Genomic DNA, 24,276 nt, shown 5'->3' with positions numbered 1-24,276 from the left:
GTCCACGATGCCTGGAAAGCTGTCCGTGCGGCAATCCTTAAGATGACCCCCTCGGGTGACGTCGAGACTTATCTGGCGGTGTTCGAAAAGGTGGCCATGAGGGAGAGGTTACCCCGAGACCAGTGGGCTGAGGTTGTCGCTTCGTTGCTGGCGTCTGGACCCCAGCAAGTGTTGTTCGATCTACCCGATGATCAAGCGGCCGACTACCCGACCGTAAAAGGTGAGATCCTGGCAAGACTGGGGGTGAATGTATTGGTCCGGGCCCAGCGGGTGCATCAGTGGGAATTTAACCCAGCTGAACCCGCCAGACCACAATATTATGACCTGCTACACCGGCTTCAAAAATGGCTGCAGCCTGATGTATTGACCGCCACTGCTATGCTGGACCGTCTTTGGCGGATGTGTTCTGGAGGGCTTTGCCGTACCCTCTCCAGCACTGGATCGGCCAGGTGTCTCCTGGTAACGCCTTAGAGATGGTCGACCTGGTGGAGCGCTACGAGACCACCAGAAAACTACAGGGGGTTCTTTTGGGAGGGGGCCCGTCAAACCCTGGAAATCCCCACCCCAGACCCGGCGGCTGGTGCCAGCAAAACCCGGCCGGGATGTACCCCCTGCAGACCCAGCCCCGGTGGTCTGCTGGCGGTGTCAGGAACCTGTACACGACTGTCCCTATCGGGGTGAAGCCATGGATACCAACTTTGGCTACCGCCACTCATTGTATGTCAGGAAGCTGTGTGCCATAGGTACCTCCGAGACTATAGACAATAGCCACCTGTGCCAGGTGGAAGTGGGGGACACTCTGGCGGTGGCACTACTGGATTCAGGGAGCCTGGTGTCCCTGGTAAGAGCTGCCCTGGTGTGGCCCGCCGAGTATACTGGCCGAAAAGTCGGCGTGCTGTGCATTCATGGAGACTTAAAGGCTATCCCACCGCCCTGGTCTCTCTGTCAACGGTGGCCGGCAGGAGGACTCATGAGGTGGCCGTCACCACAAAATTACAGTATGAACTAATAATTGGGAGAGACTTCCCCAGTTTCCCGGCACTATGGCCGGAGACGAAAGTTATCGATACCCGTGAGACAGATGTAACCGTAGCAGAGTGGCCCGGCTCAGTGGAAAGACCAGAACCCTGGAAACCTGAGACTGAAGGGCCAGCGGTAGGGGTGACCGCCACTTCGGTGGAAGAGGGAGAGACAACCCTGCTAAGTGTGATGGTGGGAGACATCATACATGGAGGACTTGCCGCCGGGTCCTGACCTGGCAGACCTCATTGTCTCCGGGGATAATTTTTGTTCTGCACAACACGAGGACCCAACCCTATCCCAAGCCTGGAATATTAATAATAGATAGGGAACCACAACAACCGGGGACAGAGTCGGTGTTACTCTGTTTTGTGGTTCATCAATATATGTCGTATTGGGTAAACCAGCTGCGAGGTGAATCCATTGAACAGTTGGTGGTGCCCCAGGCTTATCGCACACTCGTGTTAGAGTTAGCCCACCAGCATTTTCTCGGGGGTCATCTGGGAATGCAGAAAACACAGGACCGGATACTACAACAGTTTTACTGGCCCAGTGTGTTCAGAGAGGTAGAAGAATATTGTAAGTCTTGCCCAACCTGCCAGATAACGATCCCCTAGCCACATTTCCGTAGTACCCTGGTACCCCTTCCAATTCTAGATGTCCCATTCGGGCAAATCGCTATGGATCTCATAGGCCTGGTACCAAAGCCCGCTAGAGGGCACCAACACATCTTTGTCATCTGCTAAAAAGAGTGGTGTCTAAGGATGGGAGGGACTGGGACCTTCTTCTGCCCTATCTCATGTTTGCAGTTCGAGAGGTGCCCCAAGCCTCTACTGGGTTCTCGCCCTTCGAACTGCTATATGGCAGACACCCTCGCGGTCTGTTGGACGTGGCCAAAGAGGCGTGGGAACAACAACCCACGCCGCACAAAAGTGTTGTTGAGTACGTCACCCAGATGCAAGGACGGATGGAAACTGTTACCTCTGGTAGGGAGAATATGGAGGCAGTGCAGCAAGCCCAGAGTAGGATCTATAATCGGCAGGCTCGGGTCTGGAACTTTAACCCGAGTGATCGGGTATTGGTTTTGGTACCAACTGTCGACAGTAAGTTCCTAGATAGGTGGCAGGGGCCCTACGAGGTACTTGAAAAAATTGGAGAGTTATATTACAAGGTACACCAGCAAGGGAGGCGAAAGCTGGAGCAGGTGTACCATGTGAATCTGCTCAAACGGAAAGATAGGGAAACCTGTACTGAAGACAGCCCGTGACCAGGGTTTCTAGGGAAAGCGATTTTGGCCCCTCTGTCTGAAGCAAGGGAAGCGGCTGCCACAGTGAAAATTGCTGACAGCCTCTCCTCTAAACAGGCTCAGGAAGCCAGGGAGTTCATTAGTCGGATGTGTTCTCGGACCTCCCTGGATGCACTTTCATAATCCGGCATAACATTATCACTGAGCTTCAGGCAAAAGTCCGGTTAAAACCATACCGGGTACCCGAGGCTCGGCGACAAGCCATTGCAGAGGAAGTTCAGCTAATTCTGCAGCTTGACGTCATTGAAGAGTCCAAAAATGAATGGGCCAGTCCGATAGACTTAATACCCAAGGTGGACGGGACATTACGGTTCTGTAACGATTTTCACAAACTAAACGAAATCTCTAAGTTTGATGCATATCCCATGCCTCGGGTGGATGAGCTTATTGAGCGGTTAGGCCAAGCTCGATATTTTTCTGTTTTGGACCTCACCAAAGGGTACTGGCAGGTGCCCTTGACGGAGGCTGCCAAAGAGAAAACTGCCTTCATCACACCAGAAGGGCTATACCAATATAAGATGTTACCCTTTGGTCTGCATTGCGCCCCTGACACTTTTCAACGGCTCATGGACATTGTACTTTGTCCACATCGTCGGTACGAGGCGGCTTACCTGGACGATATTGTCATTCATAGTACCGACTGGGAAAGTCATCTACCAAAAGTGCAGGCTGTAGTGGACTCCCTTAGGAGGGCAGGACTGACCGATAACCCCAAAAAATGTGCGATAGGATTAGAGGAGACTAAGTACCTGGGGTATGTCATTGGACGCGGAGTCATCAAACCCCAAGTAAATAAAATAGAGGCGATTCGGAATTGGCCCCGACCTGTCACCACTAGGCAAATAAAGTCATTCATGGAAATGGTGGGCTATTATATAAGGTTCGTTCCCCATTTTGCCACTTAAGCGGCTCCGTTGACAGGGCTCCTGAAGGGATGGAAGTCCGCGATGGTCCGCTGGATTGACCAGGCGGAAGAGGCTTTTTCCGCATTGAAGTCGGTCCTGTGCGGATCACCGGTTTTGGTGATGCCCGACTTCAAGAGTGAGTTTGTGGTACAGACCGATGCCTCTGAAGTAGGCCTCGGAGCTGTACTCTCTCAGGAAATCAATGGGGAGGAGCATCCCGTTGTTTTCCTGAGCCGCAAACTTACCCCAGCCGAGACTAGGTACAGTATAGTGGAGAGAGAGTGCCTGGCCATCAAGTGGGCACTCGGGTCTCTCCGCTATTATCTGTTGGGGAGAAAGTTCCGTCTGGTGACCGACCACTCCCCTCTCAAGTGGATGAGCCAAGTCAAAGAGAGGAATGCTTGGGTCACCAGATGGTTCTTGTCGTTACAGAACTTCAAGTTCTCAGTGGAACACAGGGCAGGCCGCTTAAAGGGAAACAAGGATGCCCTGTCCCAGGTACACTGTCTGGCAAGTGTTCACCCCCTCAGGGTTGAACAAAGGGGGGAGGTATGTAGGAAGGCTCAAGGGTCCGTTGTTGACAGAAGGTATGTGTCACCGAGGTTCCTGGCCTCGGTGAAGTAAGAGCCAGTATTTTCAAGTGTCAGCGGCAGCTAGTGCTGGTTGACACGTCAGGGTCATCTTTAACAAGGGACAAAAGGGGCAGTTGCCCCGGGCCCAGTTGCTCCTGGGGGGCCCAAGGCAGCTCCCTGTTGAGCCCTGCTGGCCACTGCCCCGGGTTTCAGACTGTCAGCTACACAGGGGGGTGCTGCCATGCCATGCCTGCCTGCCGGCACTCCAGGCAGTGAACTATGAGAGCTGTGATTCTGAAAGGACCTTAGATGACATCATCACCATGTGACCAGTAACCTAGCAATATTACTGGTCACATGGCTATGAGGAAATCAAAGGTCCTATCTACCAGGAGTGTTGCTGCAGGAGAAGTTTGCCTTAACTCTGGAGCTTTTTTTATAAAGATTACATCAGGAAAAGGTGACAGGGGCTGTTATGCTAATATACTGTAAGCTAATGTATACTGTGGGGGGCTGTATACTGTGGAGTGCTGTATACTGTGGGGTGCTGTATACTGTAGTGTGCTATACTACTCTACTGTATACTGTGGGGGCTGCATATTTTGGGGTGCTATATACTGTGGGGGGCTGCATACTGTGGGGTGCTATATACTGTGGGGTGCTATACTGCTCTACTGTATACTATGGGGTGCTGTATACTGTGGGGTGCTGTATACTATGGGGTGCTGTATACTGTGGGGTGCTGTATACTGTGGGGTGCTGTATACTATGGGGTGCTGTATACTGTGGGGTGCTATACTGCTCTACTGTATACTATGGGGTGCTGTATACTGTGGGGTACTGTATACCATGGGGGGCTGCATACTATGGGGGGCTGTATATTGTGGGGTGCTGTATACTGTGGGGTACTGTATACTGTGGGGTGCTATACTGCTCTACTGTATACTGTGGGGTGCTGTATACTGTGGTGGGCTGTATATTTTAGGGTGCTGTATACTGTGGGGGGCTGTATACTGTGGGGTGCTATACTGCTCTACTGTATACTATGGGGTTCTGTATACTGTGGGGTGCTGTATACTGTGGGGTGCTGTATTCTATGGGGTGCTGTATACTGTGGAGTGCTATGCTGCTCTACTGTATACCGTGGGGTGCTGTATATTGTGGTGTGCTATTCTGTTCTACTGTATACTATGGGGTGCTGTATACTGTGGGGTACTGTATACTATGGGGTGCTGTATACTGTGGGGTGCTATACTGCTCTACTGTATACTGTGGGGTGCTGTATATTGTGGAGTGCTATTCTGCTCTACTGTATACTGTGGGGGGGGGGCTGTATACTGTGGGGGGCTGTATATTGTGGGGGGCTGTATAGTGTGGGGTGCTATACTGCTCTACTGTATACTGTGGAGGGCTGTATACTGTGGGGGGCTGTATATTGTGGGGGGCTGTATATTGTGGGGTGCTGTATAGTGTGGGCTGCTATACTGCTCTACTGTATACTGTGAGGTGCTGTATACTTTGGGGTGCTATACTGCTTTACTGTATACTGTGGGGAGCTGTATATTGTGGAGTGCTATACTGCTCTAATGTATACTGTGGGGGCTGTATACTGTGGGGGGCTGTATACTGTGGGGTGCAGTATACTATAGGGTGCTTTACTGCATACTGTGGGGTGCTGTATACTATAGGGTGCTATACTGCATACTGTGGGGTGCTGTATACTATAGGGTGCTATACTGCTTGCATACTGTGGGGTGCTGTATACTATAGGATGCTATACTGAATACTGTGGGGTGCAGTATACTATAGGGTGCTATACTGCATACTGTGGGGTGCTGTATACTATAGGGTGCTATACTGCATACTGTGGGGTGCTGTATACTATAGGGTGCTATACTGCTTGCATACTGTGGGGTGCTGTATACTATAGGATGCTATAATGCATACTGTGGGGTGCTGTATACTATAGGGTGCTATACTGCTTGCATACTGTGGGGTGCTGTATACTATAGAATGCTATACTGCATACTGTGGGGTGCAGTATACTATAGGGTGCTTTACTGCATACTGTGGGGTGCTGTATACTATAGGGTGCTATACTGCATACTGTGGGGTTCTGTATACTATAGGGTGCTATACTGCATACTGTGGGTTGCTGTATACAGGGAGTGCAGAATTATTAGGCAAATGAGTATTTTGACCACATCATCGTCTTTATGCATGTTGTCTTACTCCAAGCTGTATAGGCTCGAAAGCCTACTACCAATTAAGCATATTAGGTGATGTGCATCTCTGTAATGAAAAGAGGTGTGGTCTAATGACATCAACACCCTATATTAGGTGTGCATAATTATTAGGCAACTTCCTTTCCTTTGGCAAAATGGATCAAAAGAAGGACTTGACAGGCTCAGAAAAGTCAAAAATAGTGAGATATCTTGCAGAGGGATGCAGCACTCTTAAAATTGCAAAGCTTCTGAAGCGTGATCATCGAACAATCAAGCGTTTCATTCAAAATAGTCAACAGGGTCGCAAGAAGCGTGTGGAAAAACCAAGGCGCAAAATAACTGCCCATGAACTGAAAAAAGTCAAGTGTGCAGCTGCCAAGATGCCACTTGCCACCAGTTTGGCCATATTTCAGAGCTGCAACATCACTGGAGTGCCCAAAAGCACAAGGTGTGCAATACTCAGAGACATGGCCAAGGTAAGAAAGGCTGAAAGACGACCACCACTGAACAAGACACACAAGCTGAAACGTCAAGACTGGGCCAAGAAATATCTCAAGACTGATTTTTCTAAGGTTTTATGGACTGATGAAATGAGAGTGAGTCTTGATGGGCCAGATGGATGGGCCCGTGGCTGGATTGGTAAAGGGCAGAGAGCTCCAGTCCGACTCAGACGCCAGCAAGGTGGAGGTGGAGTACTGGTTTGGGCTGGTATCATCAAAGATGAGCTTGTGGGGCCTTTTCGGGTTGAGGATGGAGTCAAGCTCAACTCCCAGTCCTACTGCCAGTTTCTGGAAGACACCTTCTTCAAGCAGTGGTACAGGAAGAAGTCTGCATCCTTCAAGAAAACATGATTTTCATGCAGGACAATGCTCCATCACACGCGTCCAAGTACTCCACAGCGTGGCTGGCAAGAAAGGGTATAAAAGAAGAAAATCTAATGACATGGCCTCCTTGTTCACCTGATCTGAACCCCATTGAGAACCTGTGGTCCATCATCAAATGTGAGATTTACAAGGAGGGAAAACAGTACACCTCTCTGAACAGTGTCTGGGAGGCTGTGGTTGCTGCTGCACGCAATGTTGATGGTGAACAGATCAAAACACTGACAGAATCCATGGATAGCAGGCTTTTGAGTGTCCTTGCAAAGAAAGGTGGTTATATTGGTCACTGATTTGTTTTTGTTTTGTTTTTGAATGTCAGAAATGTATATTTGTGAATGTTGAGATGTTATATTGGTTTCACTGGTAAAAATAAATAATTGAAATGGGTATATATTTGTTTTTTGTTAAGTTGCCTAATAATTATGCACAGTAATAGTCACCTGCACACACAGATATCCCCCTAAAATAGCTAAAACTAAAAACAAACTAAAAACTACTTCCAAAAATATTCAGCTTTGATATTAATGAGTTTTTTGGGTTCATTGAGAACATGGTTGTTGTTCAATAATAAAATTAATCCTCCAAAATACAACTTGCCTAATAATTCTGCACTCCCTGTAGAGCTATGCCCTCTATCCACTGGTTTATTGTGTCATGTCCCCTCAGGTGTAGTCCACTTTTTTATCCGATGTATTACATCATATATATTTTTTTTTAATGAGAATTATTGAATAAAGTATAATTACATTTTGCTACTAAACCCATTTAGTCTCAGTTTATCTTTTGTTTGTGTATGTTGCGGGCACTGGCAGAGGAATTTTCACCCACAGAGAAACAGTTGCGGGTACCAATCCTATAGCGCATGCAAGAAGAGGGCGGTCTGAAGATGTGTTGGTCACTTCGGATATGAGATCATTCTTGCAACCAACCCATCGACAGCCGGCCTCCAGATCCAGCCTCAGGGAACGCCTAGACCGGCAGGTGTCCGACTACATCAGGTTAAAGGCCCAGGTGGTCGCTCTGGGAAGCGAGGAACCCCTTGATTACTGGGTGTGCAGGCTTGACCTTTTGCCAGAGCTGGCACAATTTGCCATGGAACTCTTGGCTTGCCCCTCGTCGAGTGTCCTGTCCGAAAGGACGTTCAGCGCAGCAGGGGGGATCGTGACCGATAAACTCACTCGCCTAGCTCACGATAGTGTGGACCAACTCATATTTCTAAAAATGAATGAGGCATGGATCTTGAAGGAATTCAACACCTGTGACGAACACGTTTAATTGAATAACCCTTATGCCAGCCCACACATATCCCCCACCACGGTTGAATGAATAATTTTTGGGGCCTGTACTACACTGGCCTGCAGTAAAATTGTTATCATGACCGTCTAATATATCTCCAGCCACATAATCGCTTGAAGTTTTCTTTTCGGTAAATGAATAATTTTTGGGGCCTGTAGTCCACTGGCCTGCAGTAAAATTGATATCCATTGACCATCTAATATACCTCCAGCCACATAATCACTTGATCTTTTATGTACGTTAAATGCATAATTTTTGGGGCCTGTAATCAAACTGGCCAACAGTAAAATTGTTATACAGTGACCGCCTAATGTACCTCCAGCTACTGTGGGGTTTTGCTCTGGTAGACAGGCTAGCAGACGCAGTATAGAGGCAACCATATAAGGAAAAACAAAAAGTGACATTTTGCAGTCTAGGTGTTTGTTCACACCATGAAAAGTCCACAGAACAAAAACCTTCACCTGGTTTGCAGTTTCTCCACCTGTGGTCCACAACAGGCTTTAGGGGCCTGTTTCTCAGCATGCGGCAACCAGCCCTTTTGCACGGCACAAGTTTTTAGATCCCAAAACACACAGGGACTGACAGCACTCCACTGTCAGAGAGGAGTAATCCACACCCAGCTGACACTGCTGGCTGGGTTTGATATAGGCCAGTAAAGACCCAGCCTGGAGCGTGGGAAGAAGCCACCCACCCAGCACTTTGGCTACTCCCAGTAAAAGCCGCCCCGGATCAGCTTACAGCCACACTAAAATAGTCTTTAATATTGATTGGACGCTGGGCAAAAATTTACTTGGCCCCCCCTGGATCCCGCCTTCCCACATTCTAGCATGCAATCACGCCCTCCACCACAACACACACAAAAAAAAATTCCACACACCTGGTAGAGTACAGTGAATAGGGGCTCGACTCACCCTAGCGTTACAGTGCACCCCAGCACCCCACAGTATGCAGTATAGCACCTTATAGTATACAGCACACCACAGTATGCAAGCAGTATAGCACCCTATAGTACAGGGAGTGCAGAATTATTAGGCAAATGAGTATTTTGACCACATCATCCTCTTTATGCATGTTGTCATACTCCAAGCTGTATAGGCTCGAAAGCCTACTACCAATTAAGCATATTAGGTGATGTGCATCTCTGTAATGAGAAGGGGTGTGGTCTAATGACATCAACACCCTATATTAGGTGTGCATAATTATTAGGCAACTTCCTTTCCTTTGGCAAAATGGGTCAAAAGAAGGACTTGACAGGCTCAGAAAAGTCAAAAATAGTGAGATATCTTGCAGAGGGATGCAGCACTCTTAAAATTGCAAAGCTTCTGAAGCGTGATCATCGAACAATCAAGCGTTTCATTCAAAATAGTCAACAGGGTCGCAAGAAGCGTGTGGAAAAACCAAGGCGCAAAATAACTGCCCATGAACTGAGAAAAGTCAAGCGTGCAGCTGCCAAGATGCCACTTGCCACCAGTTTGGCCATATTTCAGAGCTGCAACATCACTGGAGTGCCCAAAAGCACAAGGTGTGCAATACTCAGAGACATGGCCAAGGTAAGAAAGGCTGAAAGACGACCACCACTGAACAAGACACACAAGCTGAAACGTCAAGACTGGGCCAAGAAATATCTCAAGACTGATTTTTCTAAGGTTTTATGGACTGATGAAATGAGAGTGAGTCTTGATGGGCCAGATGGATGGGCCCGTGGCTGGATTGGTAAAGGGCAGAGAGCTCCAGTCCGACTCAGACGCCAGCAAGGTGGAGGTGGAGTACTGGTTTGGGCTGGTATCATCAAAGATGAGCTTGTGGGGCCTTTTCGGGTTGAGGATGGAGTCAAGCTCAACTCCCAGTCCTACTGCCAGTTTCTGGAAGACACCTTCTTCAAGCAGTGGTACAGGAAGAAGTCTGCATCCTTCAAGAAAACATGATTTTCATGCAGGACAATGCTCCATCACACGCGTCCAAGTACTCCACAGCGTGGCTGGCAAGAAAGGGTATAAAAGAAGAAAATCTAATGACATGGCCTCCTTGTTCACCTGATCTGAACCCCATTGAGAACCTGTGGTCCATCATCAAATGTGAGATTTACAAGGAGGGAAAACAGTACACCTCTCTGAACAGTGTCTGGGAGGCTGTGGTTGCTGCTGCACGCAATGTTGATGGTGAACAGATCAAAACACTGACAGAATCCATGGATAGCAGGCTTTTAAGTGTCCTTGCAAAGAAAGGTGGTTATATTGGTCACTGATTTGTTTTTGTTTTGTTTTTGAATGTCAGAAATGTATATTTGTGAATGTTGAGATGTTATATTGGTTTCACTGGTAAAAATAAATAATTGAAATGGGTATATATTTGTTTTTTGTTAAGTTGCCTAATAATTATGCACAGTAATAGTCACCTGCACACACAGATATCCCCCTAAAATAGCTAAAACTAAAAACAAACTAAAAACTACTTCCAAAAATATTCAGCTTTGATATTAATGAGTTTTTTGGGTTCATTGAGAACATGGTTGTTGTTCAATAATAAAATTAATCCTCCAAAATACAACTTGCCTAATAATTCTGCACTCCCTGTAGAGCTATGCCCTCTATCCACTGGTTTATTGTGTCATGTCCCCTCAGGTGTAGTCCACTTTTTTATCCGATGTATTACATCATATATATTTTTTTTTAATGAGAATTATTGAATAAAGTATAATTACATTTTGCTACTAAACCCATTTAGTCTCAGTTTATCTTTTGTTTGTGTATGTTGCGGGCACTGGCAGAGGAATTTTCACCCACAGAGAAACAGTTGCGGGTACCAATCCTATAGCGCATGCAAGAAGAGGGCGGTCTGAAGATGTGTTGGTCACTTCGGATATGAGATCATTCTTGCAACCAACCCATCGACAGCCGGCCTCCAGATCCAGCCTCAGGGAACGCCTAGACCGGCAGGTGTCCGACTACATCAGGTTAAAGGCCCAGGTGGTCGCTCTGGGAAGCGAGGAACCCCTTGATTACTGGGTGTGCAGGCTTGACCTTTTGCCAGAGCTGGCACAATTTGCCATGGAACTCTTGGCTTGCCCCTCGTCGAGTGTCCTGTCCGAAAGGACCTTCAGCGCAGCAGGGGGGATCGTGACCGATAAACTCACTCGCCTAGCTCACGATAGTGTGGACCAACTCATATTTCTAAAAATGAATGAGGCATGGATCTTGAAGGAATTCAACACCTGTGACGAACACGTTTAATTGAATAACCCTTATGCCAGCCCACACATATCCCCCACCACGGTTGAATGAATAATTTTTGGGGCCTGTACTACACTGGCCTGCAGTAAAATTGTTATCATGACCGTCTAATATATCTCCAGCCACATAATCGCTTGAAGTTTTCTTTTCGGTAAATGAATAATTTTTGGGGCCTGTAGTCCACTGGCCTGCAGTAAAATTGATATCCATTGACCATCTAATATACCTCCAGCCACATAATCACTTGATCTTTTATGTACGTTAAATGCATAATTTTTGGGGCCTGTAATCAAACTGGCCAACAGTAAAATTGTTATACAGTGACCGCCTAATGTACCTCCAGCTACTGTGGGGTTTTGCTCTGGTAGACAGGCTAGCAGACGCAGTATAGAGGCAACCATATAAGGAAAAACAAAAAGTGACATTTTGCAGTCTAGGTGTTTGTTCACACCATGAAAAGTCCACAGAACAAAAACCTTCACCTGGTTTGCAGTTTCTCCACCTGTGGTCCACAACAGGCTTTAGGGGCCTGTTTCTCAGCATGCGGCAACCAGCCCTTTTGCACGGCACAAGTTTTTAGATCCCAAAACACACAGGGACTGACAGCACTCCACTGTCAGAGAGGAGTAATCCACACCCAGCTGACACTGCTGGCTGGGTTTGATATAGGCCAGTAAAGACCCAGCCTGGAGCGTGGGAAGAAGCCACCCACCCAGCACTTTGGCTACTCCCAGTAAAAGCCGCCCCGGATCAGCTTACAGCCACACTAAAATAGTCTTTAATATTGATTGGACGCTGGGCAAAAATTTACTTGGCCCCCCCTGGATCCCGCCTTCCCACATTCTAGCATGCAATCACGCCCTCCACCACAACACACACAAAAAAAAATTCCACACACCTGGTAGAGTACAGTGAATAGGGGCTCGACTCACCCTAGCGTTACAGTGCACCCCAGCACCCCACAGTATGCAGTATAGCACCTTATAGTATACAGCACACCACAGTATGCAAGCAGTATAGCACCCTATAGTACAGGGAGTGCAGAATAATTAGGCAAATGAGTATTTTGACCACATCATCCTCTTTATGCATGTTGTCATACTCCAAGCTGTATAGGCTCGAAAGCCTACTACCAATTAAGCATATTAGGTGATGTGCATCTCTGTAATGAGAAGGGGTGTGGTCTAATGACATCAACACCCTATATTAGGTGTGCATAATTATTAGGCAACTTCCTTTCCTTTGGCAAAATGGGTCAAAAGAAGGACTTGACAGGCTCAGAAAAGTCAAAAATAGTGAGATATCTTGCAGAGGGATGCAGCACTCTTAAAATTGCAAAGCTTCTGAAGCGTGATCATCGAACAATCAAGCGTTTCATTCAAAATAGTCAACAGGGTCGCAAGAAGCGTGTGGAAAAACCAAGGCGCAAAATAACTGCCCATGAACTGAGAAAAGTCAAGCGTGCAGCTGCCAAGATGCCACTTGCCACCAGTTTGGCCATATTTCAGAGCTGCAACATCACTGGAGTGCCCAAAAGCACAAGGTGTGCAATACTCAGAGACATGGCCAAGGTAAGAAAGGCTGAAAGACGACCACCACTGAACAAGACACACAAGCTGAAACGTCAAGACTGGGCCAAGAAATATCTCAAGACTGATTTTTCTAAGGTTTTATGGACTGATGAAATGAGAGTGAGTCTTGATGGGCCAGATAGATGGGCCCGTGGCTGGATTGGTAAAGGGCAGAGAGCTCCAGTCCGACTCAGACGCCAGCAAGGTGGAGGTGGAGTACTGGTTTGGGCTGGTATCATCAAAGATGAGCTTGTGGGGCCTTTTCGGGTTGAGGATGGAGTCAAGCTCAACTCCCAGTCCTACTGCCAGTTTCTGGAAGACACCTTCTTCAAGCAGTGGTACAGGAAGAAGTCTGCATCCTTCAAGAAAACATGATTTTCATGCAGGACAATGCTCCATCACACGCGTCCAAGTACTCCACAGCGTGGCTGGCAAGAAAGGGTATAAAAGAAGAAAATCTAATGACATGGCCTCCTTGTTCACCTGATCTGAACCCCATTGAGAACCTGTGGTCCATCATCAAATGTGAGATTTACAAGGAGGGAAAACAGTACACCTCTCTAAACAGTGTCTGGGAGGCTGTGGTTGCTGCTGCACGCAATGTTGATGGTGAACAGATCAAAACACTGACAGAATCCATGGATAGCAGGCTTTTGAGTGTCCTTGCAAAGAAAGGTGGTTATATTGGTCACTGATTTGTTTTTGTTTTGTTTTTGAATGTCAGAAATGTATATTTGTGAATGTTGAGATGTTATATTGGTTTCACTGGTAAAAATAAATAATTTAAATGGGTATATATTTGTTTTTTGTTAAGTTGCCTAATAATTATGCACAGTAATAGTCACCTGCACACACAGATATCCCCCTAAAATAGCTAAAACTAAAAACAAACTAAAAACTACTTCCAAAAATATTCAGCTTTGATATTAATGAGTTTTTTGGGTTCATTGAGAACATGGTTGTTGTTCAATAATAAAATTTATCCTCAAAAATACAACTTGCCTAATAATTCTGCACTCCCTGTAGAGTAACATACCCATAAAATAGTAATGTCGACCTCAGGAGAGCCACGTACCCCGACGCGCGTTTCAGCTAGAATGCTTTCCTCTGGGGGATGGGGCTCACCCTGTAGATGTGCACATATTTAAAACGCCTTGCTCACCTGTATGTTATTAGATAAAATTAAAGCAGCAGGCTCACCATGTGTCTGCCGTAGATGGCGTCCACGGAGAATAGGTGGGGCGGCTGGGCACATCCGGGTGCCGTCAGAAGGTTCACCCAGTGGGCAGTAAAAGTTATGTAACTTCCCTGCCCGTGTTTGCTAGACCACGTGTCTGTGGTCATATGTATCTTGACACCGCCACTGTATGCCAAAGATACATTCACTTGCCGCTAACCATGGCCATATAGCTCTGGGATGCCCTTCTGGGAGAAATATTTCCTTCCGGGGACCTTCCATTGTGGTGTGCCAATGGCCACAAATTTTCTAAAGACCTCAGAGTTCACCAGTTTATATGGCAGTAGTTGGCAGGCTAGCAGTTCCGACAAGCCGGCGGTCAGCCATTGGGCAAGAGGGTTATCCGGCGTCATCAACTTTTATGTTCGAACAATTGGGCCATGGAAGCCTGCCTTTTGCCAGATGAACGCGACAACGGCACGGTGGATGGTGGAGTGGAGGACAAATGGGAGGAGAGAGGAGAAGGAGAAGAGGCAGGACGTGGAGCGCCGGGAGTGTGGCTTTGTGGGTTCTGACGGTATTGCTCCCACTGGGCTCGGTGATGGGAGGTCAGGTGCCTTCTTAAGGCAGTTGTCCCTAGGTGAGTGTTGGGCTTACTGCGACTTATGCGTTGACAGCACAGGCTGCAGATGGCAACACTATTGTCAGCAGCTGACACTTTAAAAAAAGCCAACACTGTGGAGCTATGTGCCGGCGTCCTGGGAGCGCCAGATGTGACCGTGCATGGTGGGTGGCTCGCTCCAGATATATTTGTAGTCTGCTTTTTGCCTCCTGTGCACTGCGAGTTCTGCCTGCTTCTCCTCCTTCTCCTCCCTATCTGCTGCTTCGTCTCTCCGTCTGAACTCCCCTCCTCTTCCTCTCTTGTGGGCACCCACGTGATGTCCATCGACACATCATCTTCACCACCACTGACATTAGAGATCTCGGAGTAGGAAGCAACAGCGGGTACCACCCTCCTTGGGCTGATCTGGGTACTGTCGTCAGACCGCTGGGTGGCGGCCGTTGCTACCTCCTCTTCTTCATCCGATTCCAAGAATGGCTGCGCATCGGTAAAGTCTGGGAATGGATGGGAAAATAATTCCTCTGACTCGAGTAGAGGGGCTATGGTGGTGGTGGTGGTGGTGTCTTTGGGCGTGCACACAGCAGAGAGTGAGGAGGGTGCAGAAGCGGAAGGCTGAGTGAGCCAATCAACCAAGTCTGGTGCGTCCTTTGACGTAATCGCACGCACCTTCTCCAACTTCCCACTTAGGCCCCGGCCTGGGCCACCAGCTCGACCCCTACCACCCCTGCAAATGGCCTGCCTCTTCCTCTGCCTGTCATTTTCAAAATGACCCTGTGACAAAGTCCCTATAGAAGAGCAGTATTTGTGGAAGCAGGTATATCGCAGGCCTCAATCAATGTTTTGTGGAAGCCGGTATATCAATCCCCTCTATCAGTATTTTGTGGAAACAAGTATATAGAACCCAATAAAGAGTATTTGCTGGAAGCCAGTAAATCAAACCCCATAATCAATATTTGCTGGAAGCTGGTAAATCAAACCCCTTAATCAATATTTGGTGGAAGCCAGTTGTAACGGGTTCACTTGTCTGGGTACAGTGCTTGCACTGTGCCTTTACAAATTCTCCTCCAACCTGGATGGCTCTCTGTATTTCTTCTTCCTTGGTTAGCCCTCTTAGGATGAGTCAGTCTGCATCCCTGCTGTAATGATTCAAATAAGGCCTCATGCACACGAGCGTTTTTTTTTTGCGGTCCGCAAAACGGATTTTCGTTGTTCCGTGATCCATGACCGTTTTTTCTTCCGTGGGTCTTCCTTAATTTTTGGAGGATCCACGGACATGAAAAGTGAAAAAAAAAAAAAAGTCATCTTAAAGTCACGGCGCTCCGTGACATAACTCCCCCTTTCTTGGAGTGCCAGTCCGGGATTGCCTTGACGGGTAACCTTGTGACTGGTTGCTAGGTGGTCTTGTGCCAGGGGTGCAGAGTTACTTATACATCTGATTGCTGGGACAGGCCATCGGCATTCTTATTGTCTCTCCCAGGCCGGTACTGTACTGAAAAGTTAAAAGGTTGGAGGGCAAGGCTCCAGCGTAGCAAACGTCCATTATCTCCAGCCACCCGATTGAGCCAGACCAGGGGGTTGTGGTCTGTTAGGATGGTAAACTCTCGCCCATAGAGGTAAGGCTGGAAGCGTTTGAGGGCCCATACGAGGGTCCTCAAGCACTTCCAGCCTTTGGTAGGCCACGGGATGTTCTTCCCCCTGGTCGTTGACTTGGCTCAGCACCGCCCCGAGTCCGTACATGGAGGCGTCTGTATGGACCAGAAATTTGCGGTTAAAATCAGGTGCAGCCAGTACAGGGCCTCCTCCTAGGGCAGTCTTCAGTTTTTCAAAAGCCTCGTTGCACACAGGGGACCACAGTACAGCTCGGGGAAGGGACTTTTTTGTTAGGTCGGTCATTGGCTTGGCTGTAGTGCTGTAATGGGGTATCCAGCTGTCCCCAGGAAAGCTAACACCTGTTTCTTGTTTTGAGGGACCGGCCGAGAATGGCCTCTATCTTGGCTGGCTCGGGTCGTTGGGTTCCCCCTCCCACTCTACGGCCGAGATACTGGACCCCTGCCATCCCTATCTGACAGTTGTCGGGGTGTATGGTCATCCCTGCCTGCTGTATCCTACCCAGGACTGCATCTAGGTGTTGCAGATGCTCTCCCCAAGAGCCACTAAAGATGGCGATGTCATCCAGGTAAGCACAGGAAAATTCCTGTTGGCCTTCCAGCAGCTGATCTACTAGCCGCTGGAATGTGGCTGGGGCATTCTTCACCCCGAACGACATAACTTTAAATTTAAATAAGCCGAACGGGGTGATGAAGGCCGATTTAGGGATGGCGCCAAGGGGATCTGCCAGTAACCGCGGCTGAGATCAAGAGGCACCTGCTAATCGGTCTAGGAGCTCATCTACTCGGGGCATGGGGTAGGCATCAGTCGTGGTTCTATCATTGAGTTTTCTGTAGTCTACACAGAATCTCGTAGTCCCATCTTTTTTGGGGACTAAAACTACCGGGGAGTCCCAGGGGCTTTTGGAGGGCTCTATTACTCCTAGGGCTCTCATCTCGTCAAGTTCAGCTCGAATGTGCCTTTGCACGGCTTCGGGGACTTGGTAGGCAGGCTGGCGTAGGGCAGCTTGGCCTGGGGTCTCTACTTTGTGACTGGTCAGGATTGTAGCCCCGGGGTGGGCTGAGAAGAGGGGGGCCCTGGCGTGCAGTATTGCTTGCTAACTGGTTCTGCTCGCTTGGGCTCAGATGGTCGCCCAGTTTAATCTGCTCTAGGCTGCTAACATTTCGTGTTTCGGCTAGCAGATCTGGGATTGCCCTATCGCCTGCTTCGGTATGGGAAGGAGTGCAAATTGCTGCTATGTCCGCAGCGCGATCTATATATGCCTTGAGCGCGTTCACATGGCTGATGCGTTTGACCTGTTGTTGCGCCCCCTTGGCAATAACATAGGTAGTCTCTCCCTTCCTTTCTAATACCTCATAGGGTCCCTCCCATGCCGTTTGTAGCTTATTTTGGCGCGTGGGTCTGAGCATCAGTACCCTCTGCCCTGGGATGAATTCCCGGGGTCTGGTGTGGGCATCATACTGCTCTTTCTGTTTGGCTTGGGCGGCCTTCAGGTTGCCCTGGGCTAGTTCCATGAGTCGGGCCAGTTTCGCCCAGAGTTCGACTACATAAGTAATGGCTAGAGTTTCCTTTTTCTCCCAGAACTCTCGTAATATATCTAGGGGCCCTCGGACCCGCCGGCCATTTAAAAATTCAAATGGAGAGAACCCAGTCGATTCCTGGGGGACCTCTCGGTACGCAAATAGGAAATGGGGTAAGAACCGCTCCCAATCTAGGTGGACCAGGGCCATATCAATTTGGTGGACCTGTCCGCCAGCTACCTTTACATCCACCTTGTGTCCTAGCGGCTGGGCTGGCAGCAGTGTGCTGGGTTGTACCAGGGTCAGGGTAGCCCCAGAGTCTCTGAGTCCTTCCTTCTGTTGCCCATTAACCCAGACGGGCTGGTAGTGGTGCCCCCTGTTGTCTAGTGCTGGTTGTTGGACAAGGGAGACTTCATGCGGATAGCCCCATTCGTCGTATGTATAATGAGGCATGGGGTAGGTGTCGTAGGTTTCCTCATGGTAGGTGTCCTGGTCTCTAGTTGATTCCTGGAGGCAATAAGTTTGTCTGGGTGCCGGTGAAGCTTGGTGTGGGTTGTGACGGGGCCTTGGCCGGAGGTGAGGACAGTTCCTCTTTAAGTGTCCAGGCTGGTTGCAGTGGAAGGACCCATCTGCAGGGGTATTGTTGCGGGCTGGGGCCGGATACTGGCGTTGTGAGGGGACTGGAACATGTCTCTGGGGTGCCAGCGGTTGTGCTTGGGAATGAGGAAAAGTAGGTCCCGAAGGAAAAGTAGGTGTTGCTAATCCTGATGGTGGGCCTTCTGATGTCCATAAACTTGTCGGCCATTTCTGCCGCTTCTTCGAGTGTCTTTGGTTTGTGGTCCCTGACCCAGTCTTTGATGTCCCTAGCAATGTTGAGAAAAAATTGCTCCATTAGTACTTGCTGTAGTGCGGTTTCAAAGGTGTTGGCCTTACACCCTTGTAACCAGCTGCGGGTGGCACGATTCATCCTGTGCGCCCATTCCGTGTGAGTGTCTCTTGGTCCCATCCTTGCCTCTCGGAAGCGTCACCGGTAGGTGTCGGCGGTAATAGCATACCGGGCTAGGAGGCATTTTTTTACCTCCGCATAGTCTCTGCTTTGCTCATCTGGAATGGCCCGGTATGCTTCTGCTGCTCGGCCTGTTAGTTTGTCGGCCAGGATGGGGACGCACTCAGAGTAAGCAATGTTGTGTAGTTTACACTGCCTCTCGAAGTCCTGGAGGAATCCATCAATGTCCCCAGGGTTGTCCTCAAACACTTTGAAGGATTGATGGGTCACCCTTAGACTATTGCTGAAAGTTGCGCTCCGGTTGGAGGTGGTGTCTCCAGAACTGCTCCTGCTGCGGCTGCTTTTTATTTTGCTAGCCCTTTTTCTCTCCGCCATTTGAGTTACCTGGTCTATCACTTCAAAGGAGGATTTGGCCCATATATTGCCAGTCTGCTCCTTAACCGCTGGGAGACGACATCCATTTCTATGTGGGGAGTGGCTTCATAGCCATTTTGGCTCAAAATTGTTTCTCTTTCGTCCGTGTCATGCTGTCTTTCGTCTCGCTGATCAAGATCTATAAGGGTGGCAATTAGCTCCGCTTTTTTGAGTCCTGCTGTGTCTTCCCCTCTCTGCATTAGTAGATCTTGAAGTGCTGCTACGTTCATCAGTTTGTAGCAATGTAAAGGATCTCATGACACCCTGACTGCGTATCTCTGTTGATGGATGCTCCTAGTGCCTCCCGAGGACTCCAAGCACTCCGCTCTACACCAAAACCACCACAGGAACCAGGAACAGGAAAAGCTCTTACAAGAGCTAGGAGTTATAGCCAGGGGAGTATATAAAATCTTCAGCATATAGCAATCCCCACACAGATGAGACGAGGCTCTATGTTGAATGTAAAACAGGAACTCTTTATTGAACACACATATACACATGACATACTGAGGACATGACATAGCTGCCAATCCTGTACAGTTTAAACACAAAACTAACCCTATTCAACAAACACAATGGCATTGTCTGTGACGCAATTAACAAACACACTGGCATTGTCTTTGACGCAATCAACAAAATACAATTACCAAAACACATTGGGATCTGCCTGTGATACAATTACCAAACATAATAGGCTAACTTAATCACTCACAGAGAAACCACACATTTTTCCAAAACACAGAAAACACCTCAAAACCCCACATATCCCCATAATGTATACATCCATGGATAGCTCTGATCTGGGTGAACAACATATCCAAAAATCACCCAGATCCGAGCAGGGGTTCCCGAATTCCATGGAAGTCACATTTGGCCGGCCGCAAGCATGGCTTTCCTGCCCAAAACAGTTCCACAGATTTAAGCTGTGCGGCCGGTCTGTCTTCTCCTTCAAAGTTAGTATATGGGCCATAATCCTGAGGCAAGAGGCTGGCAAACAGGCCCCTCCAAAACCCAGTGGCGAGGTTATTTTCGCCACAGTAGCTTTCTGCCATCTCTCTGGGCTGAGGTTCCTTTGTTTGAGGAGAATCCCGCCGCTTGCCACCAATATAACGGGTTCACTTGTCTGGATACAGTGCTTGCACTGTGCCTTTACAAATTCTCCTCCAACCTGGATGGCTCTCTGTATTTCTTCTTTCTTGGTTAGTTCTCTTAGGATGAGCCAGTCTGCATCTTGATATTTGTGGGAAGCTGGTGTATCGCAGGCCTCAATCAATATTTGGTGGAAGCCGGTATATCAATACTCTGTATCAGTATTTTGTGGAAACAGGTATATAGAACCCAATAATGAGTATTTGCTGGAAGCCGGTAAATCAAAGCCTTAATCAATATTTTGTGGAAGCTGGTGTATCGTAGGCCTCAATCAATATTTGGTGGAAGCCGGTATATCAATACGCTCTATCAGTATTTTGTTGAAACAGGTATATAGAACCTATTAATGAGTTTTTGCTGGAAGCTGGTAAATCAAACCCCTTAATCAATATTTGGGGGAAGCTGGTGTATTGCAGGCCTCAATAAATATTTGGTGGAAGCCGGTATCTCAATACCCTGTATCAGTATTTTGCGGAAACAGGTATATAGAACCCAATAATGATTATTTGTTGGAAGTTGGTAAATCAAACCCCTTAATCAATATTTGGTGGAAGCTGGTGTATCGCAGGCCTCAATCAATATTTTGTGGAAGCCGGTATATCAATGCCTTCTATCAGTATTTTGTGGAAACAGGTATATAGAACCCAATAATGAGTATTTGCTGGAAGTCGGTAAATCAAACCCCTTAACCCCTTAGGGACTAGGCTCATGTTCACCTTAAGGACCAGGCCATTTTTTGCAAATCTGACTAGTGTCAATTTATGTGTGAATAACTTTAAAACGCTTTTACTTATCCAGGCCATTCTGAGATTGTTTTTTCATCACATATTGTATTTCATGACACTGGTAAAATGGAGTCAAAAAAATTATAAAATTTTTATTTATAAAAAAAATACCAAATTTACAACAATTTTGAAAAATTTGCAAATTTCCAAATTTCAATTTATCTACTTTTATAATAGATAGTAATACCTCCAAAAATAGTTATTATTTTACATTCCCTATATGTTTACTTCATGTTTAGATAATTTTGGGAATGACATTTTATTTTGTGGGGACGCTACAAGGCTTAGAAGTTTAGAAGCAAATCTTAAAATTTTTCAGAAATTTAAAAAAAAACACTTTTTAAGGACCAGTTCAGGTCTAAAGTCACTTTGTGAGGCTTACATAATAGAAACCACCCAAAAATGACCACATTCTAGAAACTACACCCCTCAAGGTATTCAAAATTGATTTTACAAACGTCATTAACCCTTTAGGTGTTCCACAAGAGTTATTGGCAAATGGAGATGAAATGTAAGAATTACATTTTACATTTTAATCAATTTTTTCCAGTAACAAAGCAAGGGTTAACAGCCAAACAAAACTCAATATTTATTGCCTCAATTCTGTAGTTTTCAGAAACACCCCATATGTGGCCGTAAACTACTGTACAGGCAGACGGTAGGGCGGAGAGGGAAAGGTGCGTTGTGTGGTTTTTGGAAGGCATATTTTGCTGGACTGGTTTATTTACACCATGTCCCATTTGAAGCCCCCCTGATGCACCCCTAGAGTAGAAACTCCATAAAAGTGACCCCATCTAAGAAACTACACCCCTCAACTATTAAAAACTGATTTTACAAATGTCGTTAACCCTTTAGGTGTTCGACCAGAGTTATTGGCAAATGGAGATGAAATTTAAGAATTTTAATTTTTTGGGCAAATTTTCCATTTGAATAAATTTTTTCCAGTAACAAAGCAAGGGTTAACAGCCAAACAAAACTCAATATTTATTGCCCCGACTCTGTAGTTTGCCGAAACACCCCATAGTAGGACGTAGAGGGAAAGGTGTGCCGTGTGGTTTTTGGAAGGCAGATTTTGCTGGACTGTTTTATTTACACCATGTCCCATTTGAAGCCCCCCTGATGCACCCCTAGAGTAGAAACTCCATAAAAGTTACCCCATTTTGGAAACTACGGGATAAGGTGGCAGTTTTGTTGGGACTATTTTTAGGGTACATATGATTTTTGGTTGCTCTATATTACATTTTTGTGATGCAAGGTTACCAAAAAGCAATATAACAAAATAATAGCAAAGACAGGTGCACTCTGCGGTCTTACTAAACCCTCAAACTGATTTTAAAATTGAGAGATTAGCCAACATATCCTACGGTGTAGGACATGTCTGAGCCCGAGCACCGCGCCAAGGTTTCTCAACGCTCAGGCCTGGAGGTGTATAAACTCCAATTTAAATGTGCCTGTTTTCCATCTACAGGCTAGATTTAGGTGCACCTGTGAGGCCTGGGCCATATCAGCCAGTCTTGAGTGGGACTCGCAGACTCCTCCCTCCTCCCATTGCAAGCATGGTTACATGCTGGAGGTAACTGGTGAGTTGTTTGTGAGTCGGCCTCATGCTCCTGTAATTTGACCACTGGCTCCTGGTATAGCCCATAAGGCTCAGGTAGGTGAGTGTTAGGTTCCCTAGCTACTTGAGAAACCTTGGCACGGTGCTCGGGCTCAGACATGTCCTACACCGTAGGATATGTTGGCTAATCTCTCAATTTTAAAATCAGTTTGAGGGTTTAGTAAGACCGCAGAGTGCACCTGTCTTTGCTATTATTTTGTTATATTGCTATATTGATTATCACATCCACATAATTGCTATCTTGTGTAGGATGTCTATTGTGGTACTTGTGGTTCGCTGCAGTCATCCTCCACTGTATGCATTTTTGCTGGGGATCGTCATTAGCAACGGGCCACAAGTGCAGGATTTTCTCCCCTATATAAATGCACAACTGCATGTGGGTTTGAGCACATCCTGCTTGTTTAATACCACGCCATTCTTTTCAAGGTTACCAAAAATTGAAATTCTGAAATTTCATCTCCATTTGCCATAAACTGTTGAGGAACACTTAAAGGGTTAACAAAGTTTTTAAAATCAGTTTTGAATACCTTGAGGGGTGTAGTTTCTTAGATGAGGTCACTTTTATAGAGTTTCTACTCTAGGGGTGCATCAGGGGTTCTTCAAATGGGACATGGTGCCAAAATAAAAAAGCCATCAAAATCTACCTTCCAGAAACCATACAGCGTTTCTTTCCTTCTGCGCACTGCCGTTTGGTCATACAGCAGTTTACGACCACATATGGGGTGTTTCTGTAAACTGCAGAATCAGGGTAATAAATATTACGTTTTGTTTGGCTGTTAACCCTTGCTTTGTTACTGGAAAAAAAAACAGTTTAAAATGGAAAATTTGCAAAAAAATAGCTTTTTTTGGCACTGTTTTTATTTTATTTTTTTGACCGTGTTCATCTGAGAGGTTAGGTCATGGGGTATTTTTATAGAGCAGATTCTTACAGACACGTAGATACCTAATATGCGTACTTTTTATTTATTTAGGTTTTACACTATATTATCCTTTTATAAACAAAAAAAACCCAACATTTTAGTATCTCCATAGTCTAAGAGTCAGTTTTTTTTTTGTTTTTAGTTGATTATTTTAGGTAGGGGCTAATTTTTTGTGAGATGAGAGGACGGTTTTATTGGCACTATTTTGGGGGGCATATGACTTTTTGATCTCTTGCTAGTACACTATTTGTGATGTAAGGTGACAAAAAAATACCTTTTTTTGCACCGTTTTTGTTTTATTTTTTTGACCGTGTTCATCTGAGAGGTTAGGTAATGGGGTATATTTATAGAGCAGATTCTTACGGACGTGGCGATACCTAATATGTCAACTTTTTTTATTTATTTAGGTTTTACACTATATTATCCTTTTATAAACAAAAATAAAACATTT

The sequence above is a fragment of the Bufo bufo genome, chromosome 4 (assembly GCF_905171765.1).
Source record: "Bufo bufo chromosome 4, aBufBuf1.1, whole genome shotgun sequence".
NCBI lineage: Eukaryota > Metazoa > Chordata > Amphibia > Anura > Bufonidae > Bufo > Bufo bufo.
The sequence above is the reverse complement of the archived record's forward strand: the minus strand, read 5'-3'. Positions refer to the sequence as shown.